At 39.6% G+C, this 25,593-nt stretch overlaps 1 protein-coding gene across 2 annotated transcripts in view; it reads right to left on the reverse strand.

The window, feature by feature from the left end:
* The window catches only part of ESR2 (estrogen receptor 2), a 98,046-nt gene that overhangs the window by 40,014 nt on the left and 32,439 nt on the right, over nt 1-25,593 (reverse strand). Inside the window, exon 2 of one of the 2 annotated variants that reach the window (XM_080395855.1) lies at nt 591-24,042. The exons of the other annotated variant lie outside the window; for it this stretch is intronic. The gene's annotated coding sequence lies outside the window, so the exon portion shown is untranslated. The remainder of the gene's footprint in view (nt 1-590; nt 24,043-25,593) is intronic. 2 annotated transcript variants of the gene reach the window in all.

Here is a 25,593-nt window from a genome sequence, read left to right on the forward strand (position 1 = left end):
AATACAGATATTTCCAGAGCCAAAACCACAGAACTCAAGTGATTTCATCAGGTCTGGAAGTTTTATAATTTCTTGCTACTCTCCAGCCCCATCCCAACTACTTACTCTCCATCCTTCCTCCCATCCAAACCAACTATCAAAACAGACACCTTAATTTGCCCACTGTAAATACTCTGCCAGATTTAGGTACATCCAAATTACTGAAGAGAGAAAAAAATTTTAAAAGAAAAAAACCAAAACAAAACCAAAACAGGTCTACCAAAACTATCCTCCTAAGGCATAACCCTGTCCTGGAAGCATTACTTTTACAGTAGCACTTAAAAATATTTCTTTTTATTCTTCACTAAGGATTTCATCTGCAGCTCATTCCAGCTTTGAACACAGACATGCAGCCCTCTTATAGCTTGCAATCCAAAACAATTCTGTTTCCAAAACAGCAAGTTCCAGCCCCCAAAACTGATTTTGTAGTGTACTTTTGCAGATGGTAATAAGATCTTAACGTAAAAAACAATAATAATCACAGAGTAATTAAAAAGTCACCCACAGCTTTTCTATTCCAGAAGTGGGCAAGGTACTGATGATATTCTTACCTTTTTTCACCTCACATGACCATAAAGCAAAATGAGGAAGATTCAAACACAGGCTTGCTGAATTACCAGCAATCTTCCTATCTCTAAAATTCTCAGCCAAATGGCATTTCTAATATGCCACCTTGGGGCATAGACACATTTTTCCTCTCTAAGGCCAGGACGATGGAGGCAAAAACATAAAATGTAAGAAACTGACTTTTTGAATAAAATGGGTAGTTTAGGGTCCGTCCTTCCTTCTCACTTTCTGTTGATGAAACTGAAGATATCTGCAGAAATAACCAGAAACTCGTTTAAATCATTTTGGGCACTTCAAACCCAGCTGCTGTTTTTTCCTTTGTGGGAAACAGGAAAATGAGATATCTCAGCAGCTGTTTACATCCAGCAGTTGTTGCGCTGGAACGCTGATGCAGTCAAACCAGGAGAGTCTGACCTCACCCCTCACACAATCCACACGCTTCGCTTGCCCCCGCCAGATGCTCCACGGTCTCCTCTAAGAGAAATCAAGCATCACTCAGTTCTCACTGCAAAAAGCGCTGACAATCCCAAAGGTGCTTTCACTCCCAAATTATGGGGCGGGTAGACCACGAAATTTTTAAGCAGCAGATGATGGAACTACAAAATGATTTTAAGACTGTTTTCAGTGGTTACTACAAATGGGCCCAGTGAGCTTACTGAATTCAAAATTCATGTAAAGCTTCTGTGTAGGTGAAGCTGCGTATCATTTGCGATCTCAGGGGCTGCCTGTATTTAAGGTGTGTGCGGACACTCTGCAAGAGCATCGGCAACATCCAGCAGGAGCTGCCTGCACTAACACCTCCCTCTCCCCTCCCCCCAAAAGACCCCACAGTGCAGGCTAACCCCAAACCCTTCGGAGAGAAGGCCCTGAGAGGCATTACAACAACATCTTCGTGCAGTCAGCTACAGGCATTCTGCATTGATACTTTGATAGTTTTTTCAGCAGACAGCTGGTTGTGTAGCTTCCCTCCAACATCCGGAAAAAACATGCATGTACGCTGTAGAAGCAGAGAGAATGCAGAATGGGTACTACACAATTTTACAAACTGAAATAAGCTGAGATTTAGGCCATGGGTTTTTGGACAGGTAATCCACTCGAGTGGTTTGCAAAATAACTGCTTATTTAGCAGAAGGCCATACTGTTTCCACAGGGCAACAAATAGTATTTAGAAACATACACGGGAGTTTAGAGAAGCAAGAGTGAAGTTTGTTTTAGAGGGAGGAGTCGTGCAAGCTTGAAAAGTCAGTACAGCCTTCCTCAAAAACAGACTGCTCATGACTTATTTACAAAACAAGGGACTCTCGGTTCCAGGAGGTTAAAAAAAAAAACCCACAACTGTACTCACGGTCTTCAGCAGACTGCAATATAGCGAAAAAATAACAGCACTGGCTTAAAATAATTAACTTGGGTAGCAGAAACAGTTTAGCCACAGTAGACTATGGATCTACCAGAGATCACATTGTCCACATTTCCTTATAGCCGAGAATTTAAAATGGAAAGCCCAGAACCTCACAAATAAAATGAAACTGCTGAAGTCATCCAGTATTGCTCAGAAGGTCCTAAAAATTGACTGTTGTGAAGTTCTCTGTCTTAAAGAAGGACTGCAGATGGAGGGAACCAGATCTTCAGATTTAAGGCTGGAGAAAACAAACTCCACCAATACCTCAGAAGGAAGCACAACCACATTTAAGCCAAGGACTACAAGTAGTGCAATAGGCTAATAAATGTGTTCCATCCTGGTGTAATGTCCTCATATCTTAAGCACCATTCATTAAAAAGAAATTAAAATTCCACCGAAAGTGAACTCTTGTCCCAACACTTCCTCCTTTTTAAAAGTGAGATTCAACTATAAAACACGCTATTTACATCTAGTCTATTATCACTGCACTATGTCTGTACCGGACACAGAAACAAAACAGGTATCCATTAGTTTTACACTGCAGTCTTTTGGGAGACTGTAAATATTTCAATCCACTTAAGTCAGTTTAGCTTGGTAAGACCATCAACAACTGAAAGTCATTATTAAGTAAACAGTCGTTCCATCCACTTCCTTGAGTAACACTTACCATTCACAAATCTAAGACACTACGGGCAGGGTTCACATCTGGCACAAGAGAAAACAGTTCCATTGGCTCCAGTACCCAGAGGATGATACCATTATCCATGAGGATGTAGGAAAAAGAAAGTGATGTTATCAATGTTCTCCACCAGAGAAAACTGGGTTTCTTGTTTTAAACAGCTCTACGTACTGAAGTGTATCTTGAGAGTCACCAATGCAAGACACACCAGATCAGGTGCAAGAACTGGTTTAGATGTCATAGTCAAACAGATACACGGGTAAATAATTAAGCCATCTGACCCATTTGAACAAACTGAAAAGCCAGTTATTGCACATTACCTATACAAGTATCTTTTTAAAAGCCTTGACTGAAATAACTAATACAGTATTTTTTTTAGGGTTTTTTGTTTGTTTGTTTGTTTGTTTTAGTTTTGGAAAGAGGAAAAAATAAGTAGAACGGGCAAGCTGCCATGTTTTAGAGCCTTCTTGGAAACATAATACAAAATATTTTCCTAGAAAAACACAACACCGCAAAAAGCAATATAGTGATGGATATTCTCAGGCACCTTTCCATCAACATACAGTATAACAGGCTTAGAATTTTCTAGGTAAGTCATATATTTTGAGTAAACACTTTTTTTGCAATAGAGAATTAAGATGATCTTTTTCTCTGCTAGGCTTAAAGTGCAATCATTCTTCCTTTCGTTTCAACAGAAGTGATTCAGCAAGCATGCATTCCAGCACCCCATAGCCCGAGTCCCTCAGTCATCACGCACTACATTCTATTAATACTCTGCTAAGTTACATTTTACGCAACTCACTGCAACAATAAACTGAATCATTTTCTCAAAAACTGATCATTAAAGGAAAGTCATTCCTGATGCATAAAATGGTACTTGTGCTTCAAGTTTTGTGAAAAAGTTATTTATTACTCATTAAACACAGCAGTGCAGATACTGCCAACAGAAGGCACATAAGTAAACAAGTTTATTATTACCTCAAAGGACTAGGTGCAACGAATAGGGGACAGATAGGGAAGCAAAATAAAAATAAAGCTATCTGTCAGGACCTCAGGTGTTGTACTCATTGCAAAAAAAATAACAGCCTGTTGTCAATGAGATCAAGACCTCCCCTGAAGAAAATATTGCAGATTAAAAACACATGGACAAGAATATGTCAAAACACTTGAGCAAAACGAGCACTCTCTTTGGCCTATCTTAGCCTTTGTTACTGAGGTCACTGACAACTTCTTCATGGTTATTCTAAACATTCATAAATGTATTTCAGAGCTCAACGCATGTGACATACACAGGGGCACCAAGGGAACTCTTGTTTGTTCCACCAGAGGAACACAAGACTCCAGGAGGGTGTAACTGAAGTCTGCTACTCCCTGAAGTGGAGTTACAGAGGCAAAAAAGCCAGGCTCTTTTCAGAAAAAGTGCACAAGCCAAGACAAGTGTCAGAGCAAGGGAAATTCCAGTTGGACATATGAAAAAATCCTCCATGGTGAGAATTAAGGAACAGGATAGAAAGGCTGTGAAACCTTCATCTTTGGAGATACTAAAACACTTGACTGAAAAAGGCCCTGAGCGACCTGAGCTCACTTTGAGCATGATGCTGGATTAGTTGCTCTCCAGATGTCCCTTCCCACTACTGGAGGCATTCATAGCAGAAGAAATTCCGTTTTACCTGTCCTGGAGAGAGTGAAACATACAAAAGATCATGGACACTAGCCATCTTGTCAGCTTTGCTCAAGAACGTAAAGGCTGTGTGTCCTGTCCAACGACAGCCAGCATTTAACACTTCATGGTACATGAAAACAGCTGTCTTGCATATACTGCAACGGGATTAGTTCACTAGAAGGTATGCACAGAATTGGAAAAGATTTTCAGGTCTCAGTTCAAGCTAGAGTCAAGATGGACTACAGCAGTGTGTAGCCTTTCAGTCTGTAGACCCTTAACATGTTACCAGACCTCAGAACGGATTTTAAGCTTTCTGTGATGTGGATTTCTTAGGGATTCAGAGACCAGAAATGGAAAGCTGCTGTCCTGCTCAAGAATACAAATGCAAACTGAGAGACTTAACTCCCTTACTCTCCATGTCACTACTTCAAAGTGCAGCACGGACATTCAATACGTATTCAATCAAAAAGAATATTTGAATTTCTGCATGAAGATTTTAGCATGTTTCCCTAGAAAAGAATCATCTATTAAAACTATTACACAAGTAACAATTACAAGGATCTATCTGAGGATTTTGTAATCACACTTCAATCCACAGAAGTATCATGGCAAAAGCCAGTACACAGAATATACCCTTGTCCAATAAGAACAGTATTATTAAAAGATAGCATCTACCTTTGGTGCAAGAAAGGGCGGGAAGAGCGGTACAGGCTGGCCTACACCTGGGACTCAGATTTTCATGGAGCTGGGAGGTACCTCTGTAGCCAACATCCCTGAAGTACACATGGGCCTCTCAGCATTTTTAATTTAATCTATTTAATTAAAACATAGTTCTGTGCCAACAGCAGGGAGTACACCAGTTCCCTGGATCCAGGAAGAATTAATTCCTTCAAACACCATTTCTCCCTTAATTGCAGTGCCTGGAACAAGCACACAGGAGCCTTCCTCCACCTCATTACTTCCTAGTCATTAGCAAAGCCTGTACTGAGGAACACACTTAATTTGTATGACTCTGCTGAGAAACAGAGTGCCATGTTCAACCATTGTAGGGCTACAAGGATGATGAAGGCACTGGAGCATCTCCCTTCTGAGAAAAGGCTGAGAGAGCTGGGGCTGCCTGGCCTGGAGAAGAGTGAGAGGGGACCTTAGCGCTGTATGCAAATACCTGAAGGGCTGGTGCCAAGAGGATGGGGCCGGGCTCTTTCCAGCGGTGCCCAGTGACAGGACAAGGGGCAACGGGCACAAAGTGCAACAAGAACAAACAGCAAGAAGTTCCACCCAAGTATGAGGAAGAACTTCTTTACCTTGAGGGTGACCGAGCACTGGCACAGGCTGCCCAGAGAGGCTGTGGGGTCTCCTTCTATGGAGAGATTAAAACACCCCCGGATGCGGCTCTGTGCAGCCTGCTGTAGGTGACCCTGCTTTAGCAGGGGGTTGGGCTGGGTGACCTCCAGAGGTCCCTTCCAACCCCGACCATGCTGGGATTCTGTGATCTACAATCAAAAAGGGAAATACATATGGATAAATAGCCTCATTTTGTCTAGTAAGACTTTTACACAGCTTGGAGGATTACTGATTAACTTTAGTTATTGGTATCGTGTAGATACGAGCTGGCACAGAGGCTAAGAATCTTTCAGTCAAGTTCTTTCTGCTTACTCTTATATCTCCCATATTAAAAATAAATAAATTGGGGACTGAAAATACCACCTCATTTATTCCCTGTTCCCACAGCAGTTCCCCCATGCAGGTCTGTGAGGATATACAGAGCAGTGCCAGCAGCAACGCACTCATGCCAGACAGAAATCTGAGAGAAAAGGAGGGGAAAAAAAAAGTCAGTATGTGAAGAAAAACAAGTAAATCAGGCAATAGGAATAGAGTGGGAATTGAAACTTCCTACTCTCTCAGGGAGAGAGACTGACTGTCTTGCTTGCTTAGGAAAGTAAGGATGAGAGATTTTCCCTGGCAGCAGCTGTCCACCACTAGGCATTAAAACCTGTGATGAGATTAAGAGCCCTCTGGCCAGTGGACAATACTGTAAGGTCAAAACTGCCCCTGAAACCTAGATCCCCCAGCAATCCATAGACAACAAAATTAGATAGGTAGGCAGACAAACAAGACATATCCACAAATGACATGAACTAATTTATTTCTGCAGCATATGCTATATCACCCAAAGATCTGACCTGCAATAGCTCCAGAACACAGGGTGGGACTTTCTATTTGGCACCTATGTCAGTGAACACAGGATTTGGTGTCTCCTGGCTAAGCAGACATGATGCATTGGCTGTTCTCTTGAGCACGCCATGTCTCAGGCTCCTCAAATGACCTCTTGCTTTACAAGCTTGAGAGACAACTGTGATAACCATAGTTATCTTTGGCATAAGAAAACCTTCCTTGTAAGTATGCTGTCAGGGAATCAGCAACCCGAAGGGTGCTGAAAAAGCAGCAGACTTTTTCCTGTCAGACCATGTACACTTATTCCCCTCTCTCATCCTGCAAATAAAACATCTCATTTACTGTGTTTTTTTCCAGACAGTCTCTTTACCATGCAAATTTTTCATGCCGTAGGATTAATTTATGTAGCAAAAGAGTCTGTTTCACCGGTGGTCTTACTAAGCAACCAGCCTAAAAGCCTCTTCAACTAACAGCACTTTTCAGCTTTGTTTTCAAGACAGTCTGCTGTGTCTGTCCAAGGAAAACATGCCACATAGAAGATGCCTTTTCCATCACTGCCACTCAGGCTGCCACTAAAGCTGCGGAGCTGAACAGTGCTTTGGGAGACACCGAGAGACTTGCTTCATTTGTGTGAGTGTGACAGCAAGGAGCATCCAGCTTATGTCTTGCTTCAGTCAGTATCCAAATGACATGCTTCTTAAATATGTGGCTGGTAAGGACCCAGTATGTGGTTGCCTTACCTTTTACTGCATAAAGCAAACTTTTGTCTTTTTAGTCATAAAACTTGAATAACCAACCTTTTCTGTACTTAGATAAAAATTAAATCTATATATGAATATGTATGAAATGCAGTACAGTTTTAGCCGCTTTTCTGGTTTTAGCTATAAGTCAATTTGTTTCCTTATTTGGAATTTATGTAAAATACTATTTTACTTTTATTCATTTCACTGTGCATCTTAACATTAACAGAAAATTCAAGACTAAATATTTTTACCCCTGCAATTTTATTCTAACCTCTTTAAAAAAAGGTTTTGCAATGTAGTTGTTTCATACCCAATGTTGATGAGTTAAGACTTACAACTGCATGACAAATTAGTAATTATGCTGTAACTTTTCCCTCATCATCACTAATTCACTGAAATATTCAACACAGAAACCAAGGTATTGTTTATTCTTGCCTTTCAAGCTATGAAACACTGTTAGAATGCTGCATGAAATCCCAGATCAGGTGTGTTTAACATTGTCCACAGGTAACAAAAGGTTGTGTATTTGTTTTAGCCCCTTAAACAAAAAAAGTTGTTCTAGATTTGTCTCATCATTAACCTGGGTATGAAAACCGGTCTTTTACTGTGAGTAAAATTCTGTCTTAACTGAGTAAGAAATTTGTTGTTGATTCACACAGACATTTGTCTAATATGTTAATTAAGACAAAACTTTAATATCCTTCTAGTCTTATTAAAAAGAAATCTGAGAAATTATTTTTGGGATTTCTGTTCTCTGAGCTTCATATTTCCTGCCTCTGGAAGAAAGAATCACCAAACTCTTCTATGTGAATATTTCTTGCTGCTAGCAAAAGCATGTTGCAGATAACTGAAGAAAAGCACAATAACATAAAGGATATAAAATTTATTCAGCCTCATGGATCACCATTCCTTTTCACTGTAAGTTCTTTCCTACTTGTACCTTTAAGTTAATATTCAAGAACCAGAACTAAAAGAAAAAGTATTTAAATAGATCATATATTAACATGGATGTATAGTGATTTTAATTATCATATTTTAATACATTCTTTATCATAATATCATCATAAAATACAGTGGCTGACTTATAAAGGCAATTCTGCAATTGCAACATTTTAATAATATCTCTGAAACTATGGGTATTTTCATCCTGTGATATTTGAAGTTTAACAAAGAAATTCACTGGGATATAAAATAATTTTTGTGATTCCACTTTTTCCAGCAACACTTGAAGCTCCATTAACTATTCTTACAATTTACAGCACCTAAGAGAGCAACTGTAAAGAAGCATCAGATTTAGTCCATCCCTTCAGGTCTAAGATTTTTATTGTTGTTTCTCCTCTGAAAGTCTGAGGAAGCTGAGCTGTTCACTCACACACACAAAATTACCAGTCTCAGAATAGAGACACTACAGCTGTCTTCCTCTTAATACTGTGTTACTGTCACTGCATCTGCAAAATGTAAGTTACATCTTATTTAGAAAGATATAAGAAAGGAAAGAAAGGAAAGCAAAAAGGAGGATAGAAAGAGAAGTGATTCTGTGTTTAAACTTTATGTTCACAAAGAGGAATTTCGATAAAGTTCTCAAATAGCATATAAAAGTTCTAAAACTTTAAATTAAAAATACACAATATATTTGTGATTCAGTAAAGGCATCCTACTTCAGTCTTAAGATTTCTCCCCCTCTTTGAGAGACAACAGATGAGCAAAGAATTTCAAGGATATGGATGAGAAAACATTGCTGGTAATACTCAGTACATCAGAATCAAATGCCAAATTACTTTACATTCAAAAGTGGTTTCTCATGCAACCCATAACCATATCAAAACTTTCTCTGCACATAAATGGTAATTGTGCATCATTTTCCATATGACAAGGCTGAACCCTTTCCCAAAAAGAAATAGCACATTTACCAGCTATTCCAAGGTCTAAATTGCATAATTTGCTCTCTCCAATTTGAAATTTATTTTCTCTAATAAAACCTCACTTATAAAACCTCCAAGATAAAAAGACCAGATCATTCTTGTCATTGCTAGCCCAAAGTCTTTACTAGCATTCAGGCAGATGTTGTGATGGGTTTGATGAAAATTTACGCATGTGCTGTCCCGTCTTTAGTTATTGTTAAATATACCTTTTAGCATGGCCAAAAGTAAACTTAAGAAACAGGCTTGTATCTTCCTGTCTAATTAGGAAGTTGCTTTTCAAAACTGAGTTCTCATTAAAAGAATGTAAAGCTGTATCACTGACTAATATGGGAAAACTACTTAGGTAGACACAGCTACTGTAAGAACAAAACCCCAGACATTTATCCGTATAAGACCTGGAATTTGAAAAGCCTGATCCAAAGTCCAGTCAAGTCAATGAGGAGACTTCCAATAACTCCAATTTGCTTTGGATCAGGTCCTAAAAAATACTATGATTGTAAGAAATGGCTTTTACCTTTTACTAGCATATTCATTTGTGCAGTTTTCCAAAAACCTTAAAAAACCCAAGCCCCTAATGTGTGCTCAAAAATACTCCTTCTGCTTGTAGTCCAGCAATCCTATCCTAATTAGATTCTTAAGCCAAAGTCCTAAAATATATAAACTTCCACAACTTCCTCTGAATCCTCAAAGCATTTTTAAAACACAAACCTGTTGAAAGATCATTTAATCTGCATAAACTGTTAGACTTTAAGAACAAATTTGCACTGGAACCAAAACAAAAACTCTCAGTAATTTAACTACCTCATTTCACTTAGGCTATTGTTCATAAATCCACAAGCTATCAATTGCAGAGCTTTGGCAACATTTAAAATAATAAATATTTCATTCAATATAGCACGTACCTGATTGATACTGAATAGGGTTTCTGCTTTTTATGAATGTTCTGACAGCATTACATGTCAGCAAGGTTTTCACATAGCAATTCTGGATGTTTTCCTTCTTCCCTTTATCTCTGATTCTAAAGCAGCTGTGCCCACCACCACTTAGTCATCAGATCTCAAATATGAATCTTTTCAAAGCAATGTGATGCCCGCTCATCAGTGCAAGGTTACACACATACTATCAGTGTTTCCTTTCCTATGAAGGCAAGACCTAAACAGAAGTTCCTCCTCCTCCTTTCTGACATAACAAGCTTCTGAATTTGTTGTTCACTGCAGTTACAGCTCTTACATGACTGAATCATTTTATAAGCCAAGCATTCTCATATTTAGCAAAGACATATGAATGATTAATTAACCAGCAATTCTGGAAGCAAATACTGAGATTTTAAAAAGCTAAATCAAATGTTTTTATGTCGTTGCCACAGGAAAACCTGAAACATAATTACCATTTGCTGTGAACCAGCAATGTACTTATCTTAGACATCTTAGGCAGCATAATTAATAAACTGCTTTGGCATTGTTTTAACACATCAGATGCATAAACACAGATGAGGGCAACTTTTTTTTTTTTAATGTAAAAAATTTCATTTTCAAACAAAGAAAATCAACTGGGAGCCATTTAAGGTAATATCTTTATTTTACCGAGTGTAATGTACTAAGCTGGCAACCAAACCCCACACAGCTCGCTCCACCCTGGTGGGATAGGGGAGAGAATTGGAAGAGTAAAAATGAGAAAATTTGTGGGCTGAGATAGAGACAGTTTAATAGGTAAAGCAAAACCCCACACATAAGCAAAGCAAAACAAGGAATTCATTCACCACTTCCCATCGGCAGGCAGGTGTTCAGCCATCTCCAGGACAGCAGGGCTCCATCACACCTCACAGTTACTCAGGATGACAAAACAACCCAACTCTGAACATCCACCCCCTTCCTTCTTCTTCCCCCAGCTTTATATACTGAGCATGATGTCATACGGTGTGGACTATCCCTTTGGTCAATTAGGGTCAGCTGTGTCCCTTCCAATTTGTTCTGCACCCCCAGCCTGTTCACTGGTGGGGTGAGGTGAGAAGCAGGAAAGACCCTGACTCTGTCTAAGCACTACTCAGCAATAACTAAAACATCCAGTTTTCAGCACAAATCCAAAACAGTCCACACTAACTACTGTGAAGAGAATTAACTCTACCCCAGCCCAAACCAGCATACAGAGTTAACATTATTTAAAAAAAAAAAAATAAAAAAAAATTTGAAGGCATGCAGCAAGGTACAATTCTCAATTATACATTAGGATTGCTTTCAAAATGCTTGATTACTTGCACAACATTAACCTATAATTTACTCTTACAAGCATGTCAGCTTCCCTAATTTTCTTGGATAAAGCCTCACCTTATTCATTCTTGCACTGTAGACCACAAAATACCTTCAAGTCTACACAACCTTCTGAAGTCTCTTGTCTGAATTAGGAGATTTAACTGTGCCAACCCATGTAGCTGAAAGACTCCTGCCTCTTTGCTATCGACAGCTTCTCTGCAAGCACTATCAGGACCAAACCAAGGTAGTACTATTCACTCAGTCAGCCATTCCCGTAATTACTTTATATTAATGCAATTTTTCTCAGCATCAGATTTACCTTTCTACTTGGTTTCTATGTTCTTTTCCTTAAGCCTCCCCATCTCTTCTCGTTACTATTTTGTAGGTCCAAGCACAGCTGCTTTTAGTCTGAAATTTCTTTTGTTTTAACAGCTAATGCCTTTTGCAAGTTACAGGGGATTTAAACCCCTACTACTAGAACTTTCTGATTATTAGTTTTATATGGAGCTGGACCTGTGTCAATCCAATCCTATTTATGCCTGTGGTAACCCCTAAACACTGTTTTAAGGGCAAGGTCATGTTCCCTGCCATCCACAATACTAATGAGACAGGAACATAAAGGTTTACTGCTAACTGCTACAGAATTGCACCTTAGTTGTTCACACATGTAAGGGAGCTGCTTTCCCCTCACACCCTGGCATAGCCCCTAAACCACCTGCAGGCCCTGATCCTGCAAGTCTCTTTAAATACCTGACCCTTACCAAAGCTCCCCTCTATTTTTAGCAGCTGTGCTCCTGCCCCTTTCTCAAGACAGCAGCAGAGACTCTACTTCTAAAGGGTTCCGCAAATGGGTGGCAAAGACTTTCAAAGCCAGGAAGGACAGAGGGGATGCTAGCCATAGCTGTCAGCAGAAGTGAGACTTGTGAGGACATCAGTGGCATCAAGAGATCCTTATGGCTGTCTTCTCCCATGAAATCGAGGGGAAGTCAACTAGTAAAACAAGACACCTGCCCTTCCTTGGGTGAATTTACCAGAAACTACAGCAGTCTCTGTCATCACATTGAGCGTACCAGGTTTCTGCAGAAGAAAACTGTTGTGTATTTGATTACCTTCAATAACTTCAAGAAGTGTTGCCATAGACATAGCTAAGAGCTCATATATACTCTCTGCCTGGCAGACAGCCCTGTCTGAGATTAGAATAATACATCTGCACCTCTGCAGAAGTGTGCACAAAATGCAGATCTAAGCGGGAAAGGGGAACACAGACTATGGATGCCAAATAAACATTAGGAGCAGCATGAAGTGGTTACCTGTGAATTGTATCTTTCCTCCTCATCCAGGTCTTTTCTCAGTTAGGAGTCAGAGCTATTTTGGGCAATATAAACAAAAACCTTAAATCAAGGCAAATTAAGATAGTATTAAAGATTTTATGTGTTAGATAACCAGATGGAATAAAAGACTAACTAGATAAATAATCAGGAACAGGTTGGCATTAGACAAAAAAGTCAAGTTCTCTTTCTTTTATATATGTAATGTATACTATGATTCCTAAAACAATATAAAATGCGAAGGCCTTTAATTTATTTTCCTCATAGGTTTTTTTGGAGGGGTGAGTGCAAGACAGGATGCATAAAGGGATGGTTAGAGTCTGAGCTGCAGCAGTTTGTAACTGGAGCAGCACCAGTCTAGCAGACACATAGAGCAGCTACAAGGAGCCTTGAGACAATACACAAGACAAAAATAGGACGGTACATTCCCCTGTGAGTACAAGGGCACAAAGGAGAATACCTTAGGGCGAGTAGATGCAAAAAACATTTCCTTTAGACAAAAGTGGTGTAGTTAGCAAAATGGGTAAATTCACCTACTTGACAACCCAGGCCCATCACTGATGAACAGATAAATTTTGTCTTGTCCCAGAGAATTACTTACATCATTATCACATAAAGCTGTCAAAGTTAAGCAGCTCTTGGGACCACAGGAGCCACCATGCCAACTGTATGGTATATACTGTCTGTATACTCCCCAAGTAAAGAACCAAGTTTGCTTCTCAGCATTCCCACTATATTTAGCACCCCAGGTCTCAAGCAAATTCATACTATGTAAGCAATTTGAAGAGTGGTTTGACTTGAGGATCCACCTAAGAATCTTTTTACAACCTCCCACAAATTTTAAAGGTGTTACAGTAAAAGGATCACACTGAAGGAGAATGAAGAAGAAGAGCCAGAACAGCAGAGGGAATCTTTTTGGACAATGTTCATCAGCGGTTACATGTTCTTGCATGCCTATTATTAAATTGCTGACACCTGCTGATAGCTATATTAAAAAAAAAAAAAAAAAAAGCGCTACACAGTTTCATCACAGTAGCTCATATATCCAGAAAAAAAAAGACATAAACTTTAAGGAAAAGAAGGATGCAATATTACATTTGCAAAACCAAATTAAAACCTCAATTATGCCTAAAAGAATTTGAAAGAATCTACCCATCCCTGTATTTCAGGCAAAGGTATATTCTCCTCATCACCTGTGAGTATCCAGTGGGCAAATACCTTGCTTTGTTACCACAGCTGCCACCTCAGCACTTTATACTTTATTCCCTAACTATTACCAATAGAAATGAAAAATCAGTATCACAAGGGAAGGCTTATTTCCACTCCATACAGAAAAGCTTCTGTGAAAAATTATTAGCTTTAAATACAGCCACCTGGTTCACAGCACCTCCAAATCTGATAAAGTTTACAGGCACCATGCTGACCCCTCTCCTTGAGGCTCCTAGCTTCAAGCTGAGCAGGGATATGTCTGGGTGCTGCAATACATTCAGACTGTATCCAATGCTAGCTGCAGGTTCTGAAGGTCCACCTTTTTGAAGCTTAGCTGTAGTGATAAGCAGCTCTGCCATTGCACTAGGAGAGACCAATAAACACCTTGTGCCCACACTGCTAAGGATTTGTTCTTGCTTACATTCCAAGGAATCTCCATTTTTCCATTTTTATCCAGGTCTCTTATCTAGTAGGCTGGAATTAAAGAAAAATATTTCTAGTAGGTTCATCCTTTAGAGAGGGAGAAGAAAAAGAAATCTAAATTTTTAAATGCTAAGTATAATGTTACTGCAACATACATTAGGATTCAAGATTGCTGTAGTATTTTATTCTCTTTCCAATTAGCTGTGGTCTTAGCAGCAGATAACTGAGGTCAAAGGCTGAAAGTCACTGGCTGAACATGTGGAATTTACATTTCTTGTTTCTGTGCAGCAGAGAATTCTCTCTTCCTTCAGTCTACCTCATTCAATATAAGTTCAACATAGGTGATTTTGAATTCACCTTGGTTTTTAAATGTAGGAAGCCTAGGTTTCCAGATACTCAACATGAACCCCAAATTTGCATATAAATCATACATGAAAAAACCAGCAGTCTCAGTATCACACATACAGTATGGGATATTACTGAATAGGAGATTTGGTCTGCTGGGTCCAAAGGATTTCCCCTACTACCACAGCTCAGATTCCTTTCTGCCCTCATTTAAGTCTTTCCTGATACAGCTCCCAGGCATGGCTCCTGGTTGTGCAGCATATTCCTGTATCTTCCTTTGGACCTCTTGGCCTTGAATAGACTGCTATAGTAGACTATGTCTGTTAAGACTCATACGTCCTGAAGTAGCAATTAAGTCATTATAAATAAATACCAACCTCCTTCTGAGATCCTAGCTTACTGACTGATGTTATGAAGGAGGCAAACCACCAGCTCCCCCAAAACCAAAACTAGGCCTTGTTTCTTCAGCCTATCTGCTTCCAAAGAAGTTGGCCTCTAGAGACGACAGAAACAAAGTCCTTTCTATATCATGAGCTCTTTCTTGCTAATACACAGCCACGGTCAGGTCACAGGGGAGGATTTTGTTTCTTGCTGACCTGGAGATAAACATTCATTTCCCTCCCCTCCCCTCCTTTTCACCTACCTCCTATACTCTCCAGGGCCCCAAGTTGCTACATTTTCCTTAGAGAAATTCCCCCCCCTGCACTGCAGAGCTGAAGGCAATGGATTTATTTCCCATCTACCTTACAGTCACACTAGCCAAAACTATCTTTTGAGGAGGTCTTAGCAATTCCTCTTCATCTAATCTAGTTACATTTAGTCTACTAGACAAGTTCAGAAGAGAAAGAAAAAAAAATGACATATAATCATTATACTGTAGGAGCCCTCGGAGAAAGCTGCTTTCCCTAAAGCCACAAAGAATCAGCAGAGCTAACTGCCTTATATACAGTGGGCAGATGAACCATGCAATTACAGAAGATAACAACTGCTATGAAGGACATGACTGATATCATACATCTGTTTATTAGATCTACTCAACCTAAGCTTCCAAATGATTGCTGCTTCCTTTTTTTTTTTTTTTCTATGATCTTACGAGAAAGTAGGCAATGGGAGGGGGAAAAATAGTTGGGCAAGATAGAGGAGGCCTGCTAGCTCAAAGCAATCACTAATGAAGTGGCTTTGGTATGGGGTTGAAATGCAATTGGTCACACCCACTGCTCTTCAATAGCTTTTCAACAGGTATCAAGAGCAGCTGTCCTTAATTCAGATTCTCTCTTACAATACAACTAATATACTCATGCAAACTGAAATATATTTTCTTTCCTCAGCAGACAATCTGAATCTAACTAGCAAAGCAAAGTTCAAGATGCAGAAGATTATGCCAGCGGAAGAACAAGAGAAAAGAGAGTCACAAAGCCACCTGAAGTGGCTGAAAGATTCCCAAAGTATTTACAACAACTGAAGCAACTAGCTTTATTCTTTGGTCAATGCAGACACTTAAAAACAACTTGCCCCTTAAGAAGTCTGTTTACAAATAAATCAAACCACCACAAACACCACAGTGGTTAAAACTCCTGTTTCTCTTTTCAAAGTCAACAGAACAAAGTAGATACATAAAACGGTGACTCTTCCCACATATCTCTTTAATTCACAGGTTTTGGAATCAGACCTCATTTTGCAGCAAGTATATTTCAACTTCCCCTTAAAAAATAATCAGTCTTAATGACAGCAGATACTGGCTGAGGTCAGACTGGGTCATCTCCTCTCTCTGATAGCTGACTGCCATCACTAGCAGCAGTGTCTCTCCCTTGCCTTCTCAGGACCTGTCCCTTGTGCTGGCTCTGGAGCTCACCTGACCCAGGGGAAGTCACTTCAGCTTGGGAATTCTGCAGAAAGCTACCCCAGCAAAGGAGAGGGAGTTTCATTTTTTTCTTTCTTTCTTTTTTCATCTCACTGCTGGGCTAGTAAGATGAATCTACTCCTCCAGAGGTCAGACAAATGGCAAACCAAGGTCAGACAAACGGCAAACCAAGAGAAACACAGGGCTGCACAAGCAGGAGCAGGGGAAGAAGGACTGCTCCTTTGCCTGACTGCAAACTGTTAGATCAGATCAGTTCCTTTCTTTCTGCAAGGAGGACTTCTAGATACAGCTGAGGCACAGACTGGATAAAATTAGAGGATAAAATTAGACCCAAGTCAGGCCCACACATTCTGTATGCACCCCTCTTCCCCCATCATCCCAAACTGTGGAGAAGTCAGCTCCCTGCCCAAACTCATTAAGAATCATTGCGTATCCCTCTTTCCCTTGCTCCCCAAGCAAACCTTCCTTTGCCACCCAGGGAATTAAAGCTACAAATAAGATCCAGCAAGAGAGCAGGATGACAAGCAGCAGGAGCCAGCATGAGGTGTCACAAAAACAACATCAGGGTATTCATTGCAGGGGATGATACTTAAAGGTCCCTTCCAACCCAAACTATTCTATAACACCAGGGGTTTATTCTCTGGAGCTTGGAAGGCCCTGTTGCTACGCTGTGCTGGTGTGTTGTTCTCCCACAGCACACTCCTGCACTTCAAGTTCATTCTACACCAGCTTTCTCCCACTTCTCAAACCACATCCCTTTCCTACCTTTCTAGCCAGCTGATCCATGACTGACATCCACCCTCCAAAAAGAAGTGCCTTCTTCCTCCGATTCCCATTGCCTTATAGCACAGAGAAGGGATCCAGATTAAAATTTACATGGTGGGGAAAAAACAAAACAAAACCAAAAAAAAATGAACAAAAAAAGCCATCACTTGCTCAAAGAAACCAACAAATAGAATTCTAACCTAAAACAGTTCTACATAATAAATGCAATAATAAAACGTAAATAACATATTCAGTGGAGTCACGAAAGACCAGCACTTTATGTACACTGCTGTTTTACCGATGTTCTGGTTTTGGCTCAAATAGAGTTAATTTTCTTCCTAGTAGCTGGTACAGTGCTGTGGTTTGGGTTTAGTATGAGAATAATGTTGATCAGACACTGATGTTTTAGTTGTTGCTAAGTCATGCTTACCTTAAGTCTAGGACTTTTCAGTTTCCCACGCTCTGCCAGTGAGCAGGGGCACGAGAAGCTGGGAGGGAGCAGAGCCAGGACAGCTGACCCGAACCAGCCAAAGGGATATTCCATACCATGGACCGTCACGCTCAGTATATAAATGAGGGGGTTGGCTGGGGCCTGCTGATCACTGTGCAGGGACTGGCTGAGCATTGGTCAGTGGGGGGTGGGCAGCTGTATTGTGCATCACTCATCTGTCTTGGGTTTTATTCCCCTCTTTTGTTTTATCTCCCTTTTCATTACAATCAGTAGTAGTAGTGTATTTTACTTTATTTAAATTGTCGAACTTTTCTTATCTCAACCCATGGGTTTTACCTTTTTCCGATCCTCCTCCTCATCGCACTGGGGTGCGGGGTGGTAGTGAGTGAGCAGCTGCCTGGTACTTAGTTGCCATCTGTGGTCAAACCATGACAACTGAGAAGCTTTAGAGTTGAGGTGTTCTGACACAGAGACAGAACATTTTGGAAGGGGTTAAATTCCTACAGTGGGGACATGACTTCTGCATTCTCCCAAGAAAGCAGCTTCAGATTTTCAACGAGGCTAACTCTTGAGGGATGGTGGACCTAGTATATTCCAAGAGTAATCAGGTTTGCTCTTGATCCAGAATAAATAGGAATTTAGGCAACGTCTTTAATGCAAATAGGCTTTAAATGCAACAGAAATTTAGAGAAAATCTACTGCCAATGTATTGGCACCGAACATGCCCTTTTCACCTATTACCTTGCTAAAGGAAATGCAATGGGAGGGAAAGGGAAGTAGCAGAGTCTGATTTGCTTGAACTGTTGAAAAAAATAAACCTTCAAGGAAAAGAAAAAGCACCTATTAATCTCAAAGAAGTCTGGCTATCCAGTTGAGGGGATCAACAAGGATAATCAGCTGGGTGACTGGCTGTGGTTTCACACTTGTTCTGTTGAATCTCTTGCCTGTCTGTTGCCTTGTTCCACAAAGCTGGAAGGACAGGACTTAGATTCCCTACTAGAGGGGGCATAGCAGTGGGAGAAGAGTAGCAGCAGATAAGCAGCTGGACCACTCCATTTTAAAAAGTCACCTAGTGCTACATAATACATTGGCAAAATAAAATCCAGTCTTTGGAGTCATTAGCTTTATCCTTTTTTCCAGAAGGAGCCTTTTTCTTATGCTTTAGCATGTCAGCTCAATAAGGTATGAGGCCAGACAGTCAAGGGAATTGCATCTTTCAGCACTTCAGTATTCACTCCTGGAGCACAGTTCAGGGAGAGGACTATTTGAGGAAGGTAAATACAGAAGCTACAAAGCACCTGAGTGAAGACTGTCTTGGTGAGCTCAGCTGCAGGACTTCCAAACTACCACAGTAATGTTTTTAATCTAAGTTCTCATTAAACAATTTTGTTGTAAGTACTTATGGTCAACCTCTGTGCTAAGCCCATGCTTTTATACTATGTGCGGTCTGCAGTCATTTCGCTTTGACTGTTTATTTGCAGAATATGTATAAAACATCGCTTCTCCAATCAGGGTAGTAATCAATCAAAAGTTCTCTTTACTTTTCCAGAAATATTCTGCACAAAAACCTCCAAGCAATTTTTTTTTGCTCAACTAGAAGCACTTCTGGTTTTACTTGCCTCTTTCCTTGCTTACTTTTAAACAGACACATCCACAAGCAGATCAAAACTTCCCAGCTTGTACTTGCATTCAGAGCCTCTGAGAAGTAACTTCCCATCTTGCAATTGTTAAATAAAGGAGCACATCATTGTTCCCACTTTCAGCCAGAATGGAAAGCAACTAGCACACTCATCAGCTTCAAGGAGATTTTTACCCAGCCTTGAAGGATGTGAAAAGCAAGAAGCAACAATGGTTCATTTTCAAAGGGCAGCTTCCATCTAAAAGTCCAATAATGCAGAGTGTACTTGAAAGGATCAGGGCCTGGACATAGAAAATCAGCACCCAAAATTGAGAGAAACCTGACATTTTAACCTTAATCTCTTTCTGTCAGTTTCCTCATTTACAAAATGAAGGACAGAGCTCTGACAGATCCTCACATGAGACCAGGAGGCAGGAAGAAAGGACAATTGCAGAATCCATAGGCTTGGGAACACTGAGAACAGCAGACTGCTGCACCAATTACGAGTGTAATAAAGAGGGTGTTAGGGAGTAGCAACAGCAGTTCTAGTTGAGTGCAAACAGCACTCCTACTTCTCTCTCAAATCTATTTTATCATGAATAGCCAAAAAACTCATGAACATTAGAGACGCTTCACCAATTAATTCCTATGTTGTTGCTCTCTGCCTGGGCAGCACTATGAAGAGTTGTAGTAATAGTGATGGCAGGAATTGGGAAGGAATAGAACAGGGCTCTCGATAGAGGCCCATGCCTGAACAAATTTAACATAAAATAACTACTCTAGTAAATTATTCCATACAGATGAAACCTTTGTAACCTGCAAACTAAAGACATCTGGCTAGTACTCCTCTTGAGAGATTTACAGAAAAAAAGTCAGAAGTGCGATTATGCAAAGACACAATCAAAAGAAACAAGATATAAAAATGCATCCAGTCTAGGGCTAACATGGAAAATGTCAAGAAAACAGTATCAGAGTCCACTCCCTGAATTAGAAAGTAAAACGTCAGAAATGGATTAGGAGAAGAAATACAGGGATAAAAGGCACAGATACTCACCTGGCTGTATCTTTTTTTTTTTTGTGATTCTGTGCATGAACTAGAGAATAAAACTGTCTTTACTTCTCCTGTCTCGCCCCTCCCTACCTGCAGCATCTTCAAATTTATTCCAAAGTCTCTAGTTATTTATATGCAATTTAAATTTTTCTGGCAACATTTCAATTTAGCAGGCACTGAAGATACTTAAAAGAGCCCCACAACCATTAATTTTCCAAACATACTCAGAATTTACCATATAGTCCCAGCTTGTTTTATATTAGAAAAGACCTTTGGGCTACCCCACTTCCTTAGTCCACTGACAAAGAATGATTCCGTACAATTGCAGAGCCCACCACCAAGCAGAAGAAAGCTTCAAATAGTTCTCACAAGGGTGGCCCATGTGAGATGAAAATAAAGGAAAAAATTTATCTCCCTGGCAAAAAGCAAAAAGCATGTAAGGATCTAAATTTCATGATCTTTCACCTCATCATGTCTCTCATAGGATGACACTAGAGAGGTACCATCTAACAAAGCTGTACTAGGATCAGTATTTACAAGCACATTCTAGGGTGGGGTGGTTTTATTTCTTGAGAAGTTAAATTTGAACACACTAGATCATTTAACTCTTGGAAGTGCGTATGCTCAAAATGGCTCAACAGAGATCCTATGAACTGTGAAGTTTTAAGTGACAGCATTTAGGACAACTGAAATAGAATCATAGAGACAAAGGAGGCTGGAGTGAAACTATTTTCTTTTAGACTCTGCAGCACGTTTCATGTTAAGGAACTGAAGAGCAGCTGCAGCCACCTGTGTAGCTCTGACTATATGACAGTCACTCATCTCCTCGGACCACAAATAAAATCTAGAAATAACAGTAGTCTGTGTCCTGTTGCGTCTTTACCATGCCGATTTCTATAAGCAAACACTTGCCTGGAAGCATTTAGCCAGTTGCTGAGATGCAAATATGAGTGTGCTTTATTGCATCTCTGTTTTGCCTCTGTGCTCACTACTGAAACTTCAGCAGGTGGAAGAACCAGGAGATCTTTCTTAGGCACTTGCTGAATTGCTGTTGTTGCTGAGTAATGCACTAGTCACAAACCCAAACAAGAACCCACACCAGGGCTAGTATGCCTCAAAGAGGCTCTCACAGGCCAAGGCAGAAGACCTTTCCCATGAATGCTTTGAAAGATACGAGCCTGTCTTTGGTAGCTACCCCTCAAGGCTGATGACTGTTGTAGAAGTACCAGGAGGAACTGAGTGAATAGCGCTGGTTTGGTCCACTCTCCTCCAAATGTTAAACTAGATTATTTTTTCAAGTGTCTTCAGCACTGAAAGAAGAGCCTGTAATTCTGAAGCAGACAGATTTCTACACAATGTATTTGTGACGTTCAAATTACTTCTGCCAATGCTTTTTGCAGTCTTGGAAAAAGAGAAAGCCAGCACAATGAAGGATGCTTTTGTATCATTTACATAGTTAGTTTCTGGTTGATATTTAAACTATTTCTTGCACATGCATTGTATATTCTGCATCATTGACCAGCAAATTGCATTCAGCATCTAATTTGTTAAATGGTTTCCTCTGTCAGGAGAATGTTCCCACTGTAATAGTGATATTTTATCCTGTCAAAAAAATGATTAGGCTAAAACATCTTAGTAAATACCATAAACTACCCAATAACATCAAAAATTGAAGATGTACAAAGGCTATCCAATTACTCAGGAAACTTCTAAATTTTCAGGTAACAGAACTCATTTTCTGCTTGAATGAGTAATCAAGGAAATATGATTTTCTTTTATATTGATCATGGTATAAGGCACAGCCTAAGGACAGGAGCATAAAATGGTCTATTACATTTTCTTTATTAGTGTTAGAAAATCATTCTCAAAACTATTTCACTGATTTTTTTCTGGGAAAGGTACCTCCTCTCTAGATATTTTTTATGACCTGTCCCCAAATTCTTAGCTGTGTGAAGCTGTCTCTGGTGGAAGGGCATGGTCTCTCTGAGAAATTCACTCCTTGCTGAAGTCAGTGGAAGTCTGGCCAGTAAATTCACTAGGGCCAGAACCTCTACTTCCATATGGGATTAAACTGCAGGAAAATTAGCATTGAAAATCCAAAATAATCCCAAGACTACATTGATTAGGGTTTACTTGCATTCAGTGCCAAAAATAACCAAAGAGCAGCACAAACAGCATATGCACATTCCCAGCATCTAAATGTCCTGAAGCCAGATAGCTGAACGCACCAAAACAAATTTCCTATCACCATAAAAGGTTTTGATTTGAAGGCTGCTTGTAGATTAATTCTGTGCCTTGGGGAAACTAAACCCAACCCTGGGATGCAAGAGGGCTGTCAAGAGCAGCCCCAGCAGTGCCAACCATCTTCTTTCCCTTAACTGCACTCACTTGCCGAGGTCCACTCATGTCACAGGATGAGTACCTCCAACGTGGAGCACTGTTGTAACAAACTCCGCTCTCATTGGTGAAACAGCCTTGATTAAACACAACTTCCAGAGCTGGGATACACTACTAACATACACAGTGTGACAGAAACATATCATCTTGAAGGTGATCCAAAGGTAGAAAAAATATTTTTCCCCAGAAGTCACAATTCATAGCTTTGGGGAAACAGACTGGTTTACCATGACATAGCATGCAATAAGACTGGACTTGCCTACTATTTACTGACTTGCATTTTGGGGAAGAAAAATATGCATATATTTGACCTACATGCAATAGACATAATTATATACTGACTCCAACTTGCATTCATGTTGATTTTTACTTCATTTTCGTTCCTTCCAATTTCCCATACTGTGAAAAGTGGATTAGGCTACTAGGACAATTTATACAATCTTAATTGGAAGAACACAGTGTAAGTACTTTCCATGTTCTGCAATATGAGATGTTTAATCTAGATACAAGTTTGTTTAAATGACTTTCTAAACTGTGTTTCCTTGCTCTCTTATTAGTGATCCTAAAATATTCCACATAGTTCATAATCCCTCAGTTTCTCTCATGAAAAGCCTAAGGCATGTTCCTTAACACAAATGCATTTCCAGTGAATAAGAAGATAATAGTTGTCAATAATAAGTAAGAACCTACCCATGGTCTAATATATCCTGGTTTTTCTTTCTTCCTCTAGTAATAAATTTGAAGTTCTTTGGTACGTGTACAGTTACAGTAACTGGATGTTTTTCATCCAACAAGTCATGTTCCCAGAAGTATCATGAAGAGCACTGAGGCAGAGATAAGAAAGATACTGAACACTGTCTTTCTTAAAATATGAAAGTTTGTTCCTGGAAACAACTTTGCATCTCTTACAATCATCATTACCCAGCTGCACCTGAAGATGCACCCAACAATAAGGCTACTCGAATCACAAAATTAAACATACATATGTATACACACATATATATGGGGTTTTTTACTTGCTTCTACGTAGAGTTCAATATATAATTCTAAGTAGTATAGTTCCACAAGAACAAAAGAAAAGACATCCACCTGGGTGTTTCTCTGAGTTTTCTGGATCAGCATGTGGTCACTTGTCATAATTTCTTCATCTTCTACCTCCTGTTCAGACACAATAGAGTGGGAGTCATGAAAACGTGCAGATAAATAGGCAAGAGGAGGAAGGCTTCTTTCGGAATATTGCTTGCTTTTTTAACATTCATGCTCCCAAAGGAAGGATGGCAGTGTAGGAACTAAATTTGGGGACCAAATGCAATAAGCAAGTAAGTAAAGGAGTGTACTGCAAAGTAAATCTCTGAATTTACATCTAGATGAGATTACCATTGCAATTCTAGAAGTGCTATCAAGCAAACAACCGACCCTCTCACATTTTGTAATTTAAATGGCTTAAAATAAATACTCTGATTTTGTAATATGCTTTGAATTAGGTATTTTTGAATTCGTCACACATGGAAAGAATGCAATTATTGATGAATGCATTACATTAAGCTGGGCTACAGGACTAAAGTCTACAGAAACTGCCAGAAGTCCAAAGGCTATCCATTCACTAAATTTAAAGCATGAGAAAAATACATGTAGTTCTTCACCAGTTATATGACATAAAACTTACCAAGCATATGTTCTCTCATGAAATTTTACATTCACCTGTTTGTACTACCTTGGATCAAAATAACCCAATCGCAAAAATACACAAGAACAACTAACACATAGTTCCTATACTATGATTTATGTTAATGACCATTGCAAATACTAGAGTCTTATATTCTTGAGACCACAGAAATGCCTACTTTGGCCCAAATATTTGAGACAGAGACCACAAAACTGAAAGTAGAATGGAGTCTACCTACAATATGTCTCATAAGATAGGAGAGCCGCAGAACTGCAGGATTTCTGCAAGACAACTGGTCAGTGAAGAACAGTGTCAGAAAGTAAACTAGAAAGTCAATCGAATTCAGAGTTACTGATGTTGATTCCTCTCTTTAGGGTTTATGCATATTCTTCACCAGCTTTAAACAATGAGAACATATGGGATGAATTAACCAATTTAAGAAATTTTTAAGAGATTTTTCCAGCTTGTTAGCTATTCTTCTCAAGTACATTCTTTTTCTTCCTCTGTGAAGTATTCAGATTCAACAGCAATAGGAATGAACCTCACTGACGCCCTGGCAATTTTAAAGAAAGCTGGTAGACTTTAAGAAGACATTGATGTGGACCATAATATCACTGCTGGTGGTACCTGTAGTTTGAGGTCTCTCTCAAAAATCAGACCAGGGCAGTCAGACAGAAGGAAAAGTTTAGCAAAAGAAAAGTTGGCACAATTACTTCATTTCTTGGGTTTTCAGTTCCCTTCTCTGTTTTACACCCTAGAATGTTTCTTCTGACCAGATCCACAACTAAACCTATTTATTTTATTCTGTTCTTTTCTGTAGATTTACTTTCTTGACCATGCTCACAAAATATTTTTAACTCCCTTATATGCTGTGAAAAGGATGAACGACACAGATGTCATTAGCAATGGATGTTGGTACAGAAAAATTATAAGACTGAACTGGTGCAGAAAAGTAAGAATAGAGTTGTTTAAACAAACAAACATAAATATAGAGACATTCTAATAATCCTATTCAATCCTATTTACTGAACTTTTTTAGTCAG

This window comes from Falco punctatus, assembly GCF_963210335.1.
Source record: "Falco punctatus genome assembly, chromosome: 7".
NCBI lineage: Eukaryota > Metazoa > Chordata > Aves > Falconiformes > Falconidae > Falco > Falco punctatus.